Here is an 11479-nt window from a genome sequence, read left to right as displayed (position 1 = left end):
AATTCACGTGTGAGTCTGAAAGTGCAGTATCGTCTCCATAGTGAAATAACTTGCAGATGGATATCACATTGCACATGTCCTTAACCTATACATCAAAAAGTAAGGGCGACAGTACGGAACTGTGTGGCACACCGGCCTTCGGAAAAACACGGGAACTGCAAATGTTTGAAATGGAAACCATCTGGGAATGATATGTAAGGAAATTGTGTAACAGTCGGAGAAATGGTCTTTGAAAACCTAAACTGTAGAGTTTCTCTAGCATAATCGAATAGCATACCGTGGCTTTTGCCACATCTAAAGAAAGTGCACAGCATACAAGATTTGTTTCAAGTGAAGAAACATATGGTCACTCAATTCTTTTAATAAAGCCTGAGTGCCCCTTTTTTTCAATAAAACCATATTGACAGTCAGAGAACCCCTGCCCCTTTGTTAACAAAACTGTTCATTACTAAGAATATGTTTTTCTAGAACGTTTTGCGAAACTAGGCAGTATAGAAATGGGGCGATAATTATGCACACACTTAGCATCACCACCTTGTAGAAGTGGTCGAACTACGGCCGTTTTTAACTGCGTAGGAATACTTCCGCTTGCAATTATCCCGTTTAGGATTTCTAGCAAGACATCCTTCAGAACGCCGAAATTCCTGTAAAGATCAAACATGCGAATTTTATTGATACCTGGCGATTGAAGCCGGCTGAAGCTGCCTAATAACGAGTAAAGCTCTTCTTCCGTGATAGTTGGTAGGAAAGCGGATTCAATTACCGGGGTAGTGTTGCTACCAGTGTAACATGATTGCTTACACACCGCAGAAAACTGAGCGAAAAATTGGTTAAAAGTGTCAACAACTGTTGATAAATCTGAATCAAAATGTTTCTGAATATTTTAAGCCGAATTTGAAGGTAATCCTCTCACCTTGCTTATCAGAGACCACGTTTTGCTAAGATTTCTACGAGACTGATAGAAGCGGTTTCTGTTATACGAACGTTTGGCTGCACCAATAAGGACATTTACTTTATTTCAGAAGTTTTAACCTGTGTACGAAGAATGCAATCACTAGGCGAACGTCTGCCCCGTTGCCAAAGCAGTTTTTTTTTTCTTTGATATCGGATGATATCACCCTGTTCATCCATGGTTGGCTTGAGCGGCGACGGCGAACGTAAACTGTCCTTTCACTGGATTTATATATATGATGTCAATCGAACGTGAAAATTAATTATATAGCTCCAACCTATCGGTATCTTGAAGCAGGCCGGACCAGTCGAACAAGGCGACCAGTTTATCAAAAGTAGCCGTATCGGTAATAGCGTGGCAAGTGTCGGGGCTAGAACGAGAAGACGACCCAGATGGAAAGCGTAACTGACAAGCTATGAAGGAAAGGTCAGCAACTTTCTGTTGTAACGCTGCACCATGAACTGAAGCAGACTCCGTGCGGATGTTGAAGTGATCAATACAATACTTTACTAAATTATTAAGAAGTAATTATTTCTTAGTTGTAATGTCAATAATACATTCAAGGCCATGTTTTGCAATGATATCTAGCTAGTCACACGCCGAGGTTACAGTAGGATTAAGAATATCTTTATTGAAATTGCCTACTAGGCATATGTTAGGAACTAACGTCGTCCTTTGTAAATGTGCATCCAGCTCATTAATAAACAAGGACAGGTTACTTTAGGATTGTCTATATATTGCCAAGAGTGAAATATGACTAAGTTGGTTTTAAATGTTCAGTGCCAAAGATTCCGCACTAGAAAAATTAGCCACTACCTGTAGCACGCTCCAAGTACCCTGTACAAAAATTGCTATTCCCCAGCCTCGTTGAGTGTCTCGGGTCAACCGAAAGGAAACGAATCCTGGAAGAGTGAAAAGGTTAGTCTCGGCCGATCATACATTTATTGCAGTAAGAACAAAAATGTGAACATTGTGTAAAACGCTATCAACATGAGTACAAAATGTGTCCCAATGCTTTCGCAAACTGTGTATATTGACATTGATTTTGGCAGCAGCGGCAGCCACCGGCACGCACGACAAGTGAAATCTACTCTGTATATTTACAGCGTCCTTCGCCTGTGGACCAAAGTTTCCTGGCCGCCGAGAACAGCTCCGGCTGCGTCTGGTGCAACTGAAAACCGATCGTCGCCCGAAGTTTTTTTCCTTCGCTGTGGAAGCGAGACAGTTCTGGGGAAGGCAAATCGCCACCTGCATCACCGACGCCAGCGACAACTGACGAACAAGCAAGGACCGAGGGGGCGTCTCCCCGCATTTGGCAGCAGCGGCAGCCACCGGCACGCACGACAAGTGAAATCTACTCTGTATATTTACAGCGTCCTTCGCCTGTGGACCAAAGTTTCCTGGCCGCCGAGAACAGCTCCGGCTGCGTCTGGTGCAACTGAAAACCGATCGTCGCCCCAAGTTTTTTTCCTTCGCTGTGGAAGCGAGACAGTTCTGGGGAAGGCAAATCGCCACCTGCATCACCGACGCCAGCGACAACTGACGAACAAGCAAGGACCGAGGGGGCGTCTCCCCGCATTTGGCAGCAGCGGCAGCCACCGGCACGCACGACAAGTGAAATCTACTCTGTATATTTACAGGTTGGTCGTTCTTTACTAATAAGGATTAGACTCTTTTTTGTTGCCGACCCTGCCGCTGCTGCCACGAGTACATTGTTTTCCTGAAGTGTATTTGCTTTTGCACCGCACGACATGTCGAGATGTTGTACATGCCGCTCGCTTGTGCCTGAAAATGTGCCCTCTGCCAGCTGCTGTGAATGTAAGTTTAGTTTTCATTTTGGCGACTGTTCTGGTATAACCGAAGAGGTGTGGCAAACAAAACGTGTGAAAAAAAACTGGAAGTGCAATACATGCAAACATGGCCACACTGTGGAAGATGGAAGTGAGAAGCTTAGTGCAGAAAAGGAAGTGTTAACACGTTTGCTCAAAATTGAGGCTAAACTTGACGCTCTCCAAACCTTGCCCAAAAGAATTAATGAATTAGAAGCCTCAGTGCAGCTTATCTCAGATAAGTTTGACGAATTTCAAAACCGGCTGACTGATCAAGAAAAAAACACCAAAGAACTTTGCCAGCGTGTAGACAAACTTGAGAAGGCGGACTCGGCAAATGAAATTGCTCACCTAAAGCGTGAAGTCGAAAGCTTAGAGTGGCGAAGTCGCCGCTTAAATCTTGAAATACATGGCGTCTCTGAGTCCGTCGATGAGGACCTACTAGAAAAGATAAACGAAGTGGCTACCAAACTGAATGTACCGCATGTAACAAGGAAGGATATAGCTGCCGTGCATAGGCTGCCAGCGAAGGCCGACAAAACGCCAGCTATTATCACTCGCTTTTTGAGGCAAGAGGACCGTGACACTTGGCTGGCAAACAGACATTTGCTGCAAAAAGAGAAAAGCTTGTTTATCTGCGAAAATATCACGCGGCTCTCCCGCACATTGCTAACCTCGACAAAAGAATGGGCAAAAAAGAATGGCTACGCATACGTTTGGCATGCTAACGGAAAAGTTCTGCTGCGGAAGCAGACCGGCGACCCCGCTTTCGTCATTCGCAGTGAGCAAGATTTTATCAACTTGCAGTAACGTGCTCTTGTAGCACCCACGATGTGGGCGTTCTTTGTGTTCTTTAGTGCAAGATGATGCACTCATGTTTTGACCTTCCTTGTGAACCTGCTTTCTTAAAAAAAGACACACTTTCTTTGTTTCATCTTAACGCTAGGAGCTTAAAAACTAAACTTGATGAGGTAGACTTATTCCTAAATGACCTTAACTATTCTTTTGACATTCTTTGTTTCACTGAAACGTGGTTTTCCTCTGATGATGAGTGTGCTTTTCTTGATGGTTACGACTGCATATCCGTATGTCGCGCTTTCAAACGTGGTGGTGGTAGTGCGATGTATATTCGCTCACACTTCAAGTACAATGCACTCACAGAATATAATATTATAAATGAAAACATTGAATGTGTCGTTGTACAACTTTATGACATCCTGCTAGGAGTGTTTTATCGCCCGCCATCTGGATCCTTGAACCATTTCTTGAACTGTATGGAAGAACTGTTTGAACTAAGTCTTGAGTTAAAACTACAGTGTGCTTTTGTTGGCGATTTTAATCTCAATGTTTCATCAGATACCTCCGGCTATTCGCGCCTACAAGAGCTATTTGTGTCATACGCGTGCTGTAACTTAATAGATATGCCAACTAGGATTACTCCTACCTCTCAAAGTATTTTAGACCTTTGCATTACAAGCTTTCCGCCTGACGTTGTCAAATCGGGTGTATTGAAGTGCGATTTAAGTGACCATTTGCCAATCTACTGCATTTTACCTCACAAAAGGCCTAATTCATATAAGCAACCAGTTTTTATCCGCCATTACTCTGAAAAAAATATCAGCAAATTCAAATATCTTCTCTCAAATCAAAGATGGGACTCCATTTTAATGGAAACAGATGCAAATAAAGCGTACGAGGCTTTTCTTTCCTGCTTTATGGCTGCATACGAGAAGTGTTTTCCCCTCGAGCCATGGGTAAAACGAAAAAAGATAAGGAAGCCTCGGATCACTCATGAACTGCATATGAGAATCAAACAAAAAAACAGGCTGTTTGAAAAATTCCTGAATACCAAGCATGAAAATGACTTTACACTGTTTAAAAAAGTTCGAAACAAATTAAATGCAGATATTAGAAAATCAAGATTTGAATACTACATAACAAAGTTTGCAGACATTACGGGTAACTCACGGCTAATGTGGCAAACCGTGAGGGAGGTACTCTCGAAAAATTTCCAGCACAAAAAGGTTCCGTATCAAAACGACGCTATGACTGACAACGAAGTCGCAAATTTATTTAATGACCATTTCATTGCAGTCGGATCATGCGATGGGAATTCAGTTGATTCACCGTGCGAGCAGTTCATTGCATCAAACGCCGCAAACACATTGTTTTTAGCACCCACTGACGAACGTGAAGTGCTAGATATTATTCTGACACTAAAAAATGGCTGTGCTCCAGGAGCAGATGAAATTAAACCGAAACCTCTAAAGGCTGTAGGTGAAATAATCAGTTGTCCGCTCTCTCACATTTGCAACATTATTTTATCTACAGGCGTTTTTCCGCAGAAAATGAAACTGGCCAGAGTGACTGTTGTGCACAAGGGTGGCCCAGCGAACGAACTAACAAATTATAGGCCTATATCAGTACTACCAGTATTTGCAAAGGTAGCCGAACAGGTTATAAACAAAAGATTCGTCCGTTTTCTCACCGCGCAAAATATTATAGCCGATGAGCAATTTGGCTTTAGGAAAGATAGATCAGCCGAAACCGCACTCCTCGGGATAAAGGAAAAAATTCTAAACAACATTGAAGAAAAGGCACACACCCTGGGAATTTTCCTCGACTTTAGAAAGGCATTCGACTGTGTTCAGCACGATGTTCTAATAAGAAAGCTTCCACTTTACGGATTCCGTGGCGTGTCGTTGACCTTAATTGAGAGCTATTTAACGTCAAGAGAGCAATTTACTGTCATAAATGCTGCAGCCTCACACGTAAAAACAATAAAATATGGTGTGCCTCAGGGATCTATTCTCGGACCTGTACTCTTTATTTTATACCTGAATGATATTGTGAATATACCAGGCAGCGAAAACCTAGTGTTGTACGCTGATGACACTGTCTTTTTCTCAGGTATTGACCCCTACGCGCTCGAAAGAAAGGCTAACTATTGGTTGACCGGCTTGAGTACATGGTTAAAACTAAACAAGATGCAATTAAATGCTAGTAAGACCAAATACATTCTCTTCAGAGCAAAAGGTGTAAAAGCTCCTGACAACCTAAACTTAAACTTTGAAAACACTCAGCTGAAACAGTGCTCGCAAATTCGTTTTCTAGGTGTTCTGTTTCAAGAAAATCTCTCTTGGAATTCGCATGTTGATCAGCTTCGAAGTGATCTTTGTCGGGCGGTTGGCATTTTAAACAAATTGAGATATCTCCCGGCGTCCATAAAGCGGCAAATATACTATTCATTAATACATTCCCGTTTAAGCTACTGTTCCCTTGTATGGTTAACGACGACACAAACAAATCGAGATTCCCTCTTTGCGATTCAAAAGCGGGCGTTACGAGCTATTGGGAAAATACAGTTATTGCGCAGCTGCTGGCCCTTGTTTAGGTCTTATGGAATACTAGAAATAAGTAAACTGCACACATACAAATTATGTCTGGAAATATTACGCCAGTACAAACTAGACAAAATAACCTTCGAAACCACCTATCACACTAAACTTAGCACATACGAACTTAGGAAACAATGTATGGAAACACCTCGTGTACGCACTAATTACGGTTTTCAGAGGTTAGGATGGCAAATTCCTGACTTAATTAATCAATACCCTATTATTCTGGATACTGTACGCAGCACTCCCTCTATACGTAAATGCAAAATGTTAATTAAAGCAATGCTCATAAATGAACCTTAAAGGTGAAAACTGAACGTATACCTATCACTAGTGTGTTTTGTAAATACTGCTATGGTCGAATTGTGCTTTGAAGTATGCTGTTTTGTTTTTCCGCCGAAAGCCTGTGTTTTTGTAAGGATGTCTTATGCATTGTGTAAAAATATTGAATGTGTGTTCTATTATGTAATGCTCTTTCTTGATTTTTGTAGCCTGTGGTGTCGCCTGTCATCCGGGTGGCGTGGCCCCGTCAGGCAAAGTATGCCTTTTGCCACGTCACCCTGGACAACCTTTTCGTTGTCTTAAATAAATTCTGAATGAATGAATGAATGAATGAATGAACTGTGGTAACTGTTAATGGAAAGGAAAAATGACGAACAAATGCTTGAAAGTCAACCAAACTCTCGCACAGAGCCATCTGCTTCGTGAATGATAGACCGCTTTCAAACAATTAGGTTAAGCGCAACAGATAATTCACGCCGTTCACACGGATTAATCAGGCACCGTCCTCTCTCTTACCAAACACGTTTCCGTCGTTAGTCCAAACGTAGTTATATTTCTTTTCCTTTCCGTTTTTCCTGGCAAGTCGGAACAGTTCACGGTTTGCTGCTGTTAGTTTCTCATTAAAATAAAGCTTGTGGTCATTACAGTTTTGCATACGTTCTGCAGTTTATGACGACAAGACATTCAAGTTTCTTCACAGATACACAAGCAAATTTAACCCGAATGATTGGAATTTTATATTTTTTTTGTTCGGTAAGCGATGGATGGCAAGAATGCCAGAGCTGTCGAAGTCTTTTGCGTTCAATTATTTGGCAAGATTCGCCGCCACAGCGCGCAAGTACTCATTCGGTGCAGCAGGAAGGCCGTGGATTTCCATGTTTAAACGGCGACTGCCCTGCTTCTGTTTATTCATTTCAGTTTTCAAAGCCTGGATCTCGATCTCTTGTTCCTGCACTTTGAGCGTGAGTGACGAAACCTCTGAGTGGGCTTGTTTGATTTCTTTTTTTTGCTTGCTTCTATTCTAACCAGGAAAGCGTCGTATTTTGTTGACATGAACGTAATTTAATTCTGGATCTCACTCACGGAAGACTGGAGCTTATCGATAGTTGCCGCCAACACCAAAATCTGATCGATTGTAGCCGGAAGTGGTAACAATGAATTCTTATCAAGTATAAGTGAAGACCGTCCAGCTTCTGATTTATACTTCCTATTTGGCTTTGCAGAGCATCAAGTTCATCAGTGACAGAGGCATCTGTAGTCGCGGGTCGGTTTTTTCCCTGTCGGCAATGACGACATTTCCATGTGTCACGTTTGGCCGAACTTATCGAAATGAACGTTGATTCTGCGATTCCTGAATATGATGCGCGCAAATAAAAGTTTTTTTCTACACTCTTTGCAACACAAGAAACGGCCATCATCAGGAAGAGGATCCGAGCAATCTGCAAAGGACGACATTGGCACGGTGCTGCCACAGCAGGATACACCAACCCTAATGCACAATATATGAAACCGTCTAGAGCAGTAATAATAATAATAATAATAATAATAATAATAATAATAATAATAATAATAGCCTTTTTTGCAAGCTATTATATACATGCTTCCGAAGGCTTGTCAGAGACCTGGCAGTCGCGTCAAAATCGCATTCACAATGTTTCGAGCATAACTAATGCTCCAAGATATAAACTAAACCTTTTCATTTCAATAAGACGCGCAAAAGAACTAATAAACACATAAAATATAGCGACAAAGGTGCTACATGTCATCAAACAAAACGCATCACAATATTACATGAATATGCACTGAATCAGAAAATGTACCATGTTGAAACTAACCGCAATGCTCACATTGTTAGCTTCATACGAATGATGTTTCTTTTTATATCCCTTCTTTTAGAGCGTTCTTTAGGCCGGATAAGCTTCGTTGCTTCAGCAATGAAGAGGCGGGGGGAGTTCATTAAACAAACGCTGAATATAATGTTGTCTTTGCCTTTTGTCATAATAAGTTCTTGTTAGAGGGTCGTTTCCGGAGGGATTGCGTAGGTTCTTGTGCTTTACAGTGGGCAAGCGAAAATTTTCGTTACGTAAATATCTGGACACAACAGCAGTGGGAAATACTGAATCAAAGTTCGGCATTTACAGGGACCTGAATGGCTTATTCATACCAACGTTTTTGTTGGAGCTGACAGTTTCTAGAATATGCTATATAATGAACGGCTTACTTTTGTTTTACAAAAGCTGATGCAGTTAAGAAACAGCAGATACCATATCTAATATGCGATTGAGCATGCGCTTGCACCATCGTTTTCCTTATTTTGATAGGAGCAGACCTACGAATGCGGCAAAGCAAGCACGCAGCTTGTCGAAGTTTTGCACAAATGGAAGCCATATGAACGGCAGCAGAACTGATAGTTGGGCAAGTTGGTAAGCATTCATGGTGAAATTTGTAGTGTGCACAATAGACAAGGACGCAGAGAACGTGGATACTGGAGCGCTTGCTCACAACTGTTTATTTTTGGAAAGAGACAGAACACAAAAACGCAAGCTTTCTGCACTGAGCATGTGCAAAACGAGTCATCAATTTTTACAAAAGCAGATTACGAACGTTCAAGCAGTATTCCAGACTACAAATTGTCTGTCAGTGACAGCAACCGACGGTTGACTGATGCATTTTTCACCGAACCTTCGCATATGGAACGCTTATGCAATTTCACTTGTTTATGGAGATACTAGTGTTACATTAATTCTAGTTTTGTCAGTTGGGATGATGCAATGTATGTGCAAAAATCTGGTATATGTATAGGTTCAAAGATGGCGGCCATACTAAGCGACATTTGTTACCTCGTGTGAACCGAACTATCCATAGGACATTAGAAAATTTGGCAAAAAGTTTCTGATTTCTTGATATTTTAATTATTTCTGATGGGGCTGAACAAGGTCCCCTTGTGTTAAATGTACAAGTATTTCCTGAATGTGGCCTAGGCCTCAAGTTCACACATAAAATAGCCAAACAAAACGAACTACAGTTTCTAGATTTGTTTTTGCGATTTCTACCCGACCACACATACTGGATGTACAGCGCTAGATAGATAAAAAGCCATATTACAGTACAACTTAGGACGCTCAAATATTGTAAAAAGCTGAAAAGCAGTGTCATGCCTTCTGGCAGCATAGGTAAAATCTTGTTGCCACCGAATGAAAGAAAGCATTGGTAAGCACGTGACAAGGCTAGCTTCAGTGGGATTCCCTGAACACATTATTCGCAGAACGGTAGAGAAAGTAGTTAAGATAGTAAAGGGAGTATAAACAATAGATTCAAGGAGCAGGCATAGCACGGAGAGAAAACGCCTTGCGGTTGTACTTAATGTCCAATATTTTTCACTTCGGCTAAAGAATGTTGCCAGCAGGTATAGCGTTAAAGTTGTTTTAAGCGCTCCAACAAGGTGAAACAACTGCCAAGCTGTTTCAAAAATGTTTCAAATTACAACAAGAAAATGCAGCTGTGGTTTTAAACAACACCAAAACTTCGCAAAATGCAGAATAGGTGTTGCGTACCGGATTCCGTTAACATGTGGCAACATTTGCATAGGACAAACTGGGCGGTGCATGAACACACGCTAAAAGAACAACAACGTTCTCTCGGAAAAGAAAATCATTCGCACTTTTCTAACCCCTATAGCCTATGTCGTTGTGAAGCGGTGCTTTTTGGCACTGATATCTTGTTTTCAGATAAAAATAAACTAACACGTGAAATTACAGAAGCATTCCATATGCGAAGGTGTGTTGAAAGATGCATCAGTCAACCATCGGTTGCTGTCACTGACAAAGACTTTGTATTCTTGATTACTGCTTTAACCCTCGTAATCTGTTTATATAAAAATTCGTGACTCGTTTTGCACATGGTCAGTGCAAAAAGCTGGTGCTTTGAGGTTCTCTCTCTTTAGCAAAATAATCAATTGTGAATAACCGCTCACGTGTCCACCTTCTCTCTCCCCTTGTTTATTGTGCGCGCTACAAATTTCATCATCCATGCCATGATAAATCATTGTTAAAGTGAACTCCTAGATGTTTAACACTGGCTACATATTCAGTCGCTGCACAGTCGCAATTCAAACAATCAGAGCCACACAAAACGGCAGGCAGAGTGGCCTAAAGAACTTTGAAGGGATTTCTAAAACAAATCATTAACTTTTGTTTGATTACTTTTACACTAGTCCATGGCATTTAATACGTCAGTTTGAAGCAGAGCAACCGCCCTATCATACTCCATGTGTCTTGGAACAAGCCACGTGTCGCCCACATATTGAAAAACAAAGCTTGTACCAATTATCTGTCTCAAATCACATAGGTACAAGTTAAATGAAAGCGGTGTGTGTGGTACCATGGTGTGTGGTACGGCAGTGTGCTATGTATACATCATTCAAACAATTTGAGACCCATTCAATGGATAACTGCATAAAAACGGCAAGTTGGACCAGTTGGTTGGGATTCATAGTAAGGTTCGTTAAAGCGCAATACAAGACAAGGGTACAAGAACATACAAGAAGCACCGCGCCGTCGTTTTATACCGTCTTGTGTCCTTGTCTTGCAGTGCGCTGTAACGAACCTTACTATCAATGGATAACTGTTAAGAAAATATAGAAAATGTTCCCTAAAGCCATAGTTGTCAAGTTTACTGCATAGAATGCGCTGGTTAACCGAGCCAAATGCCTTTGGTATATCAGTCGACGAGGCACTTGGTTTATTTCAAAGGCTTCGTGTAGAAAAGTCTGACAAAGTTTCAAAAAGCTTATATATATGTATATATATATATATATATATATATATATATATATATATATATATATATATATATATATATATATATATATATATATATATATATGTATATATATGTATATGTATATACGCGCCCTTTAATATCGGAATAATACGCGCTCTCTTCATTTGATCGGCTGCAACACACGTGTCTAGAATGTTCAAAATAAAAAGAATCGGTCCAGCTAGCTCACTGATATT

At 41.1% G+C, this 11479-nt stretch overlaps 1 long non-coding RNA gene across 1 annotated transcript; it reads left to right on the top strand.

The window, feature by feature from the left end:
* Positions 1-2419: 2419 nt before the first annotated feature.
* On the top strand, positions 2420-7850 carry LOC139060618 (uncharacterized). The gene is made up of 3 exons (XR_011514971.1): positions 2420-2770; positions 7380-7423; positions 7685-7850. It is a non-coding gene; the product is annotated as an uncharacterized lncRNA (long non-coding RNA).
* The last annotated feature ends 3629 nt before the right edge of the window (positions 7851-11479 follow it).

The sequence above is a fragment of the Dermacentor albipictus genome, chromosome 5 (assembly GCF_038994185.2).
Source record: "Dermacentor albipictus isolate Rhodes 1998 colony chromosome 5, USDA_Dalb.pri_finalv2, whole genome shotgun sequence".
NCBI lineage: Eukaryota > Metazoa > Arthropoda > Arachnida > Ixodida > Ixodidae > Dermacentor > Dermacentor albipictus.
This window is presented reverse-complemented; position numbering and strand designations above follow the sequence as displayed.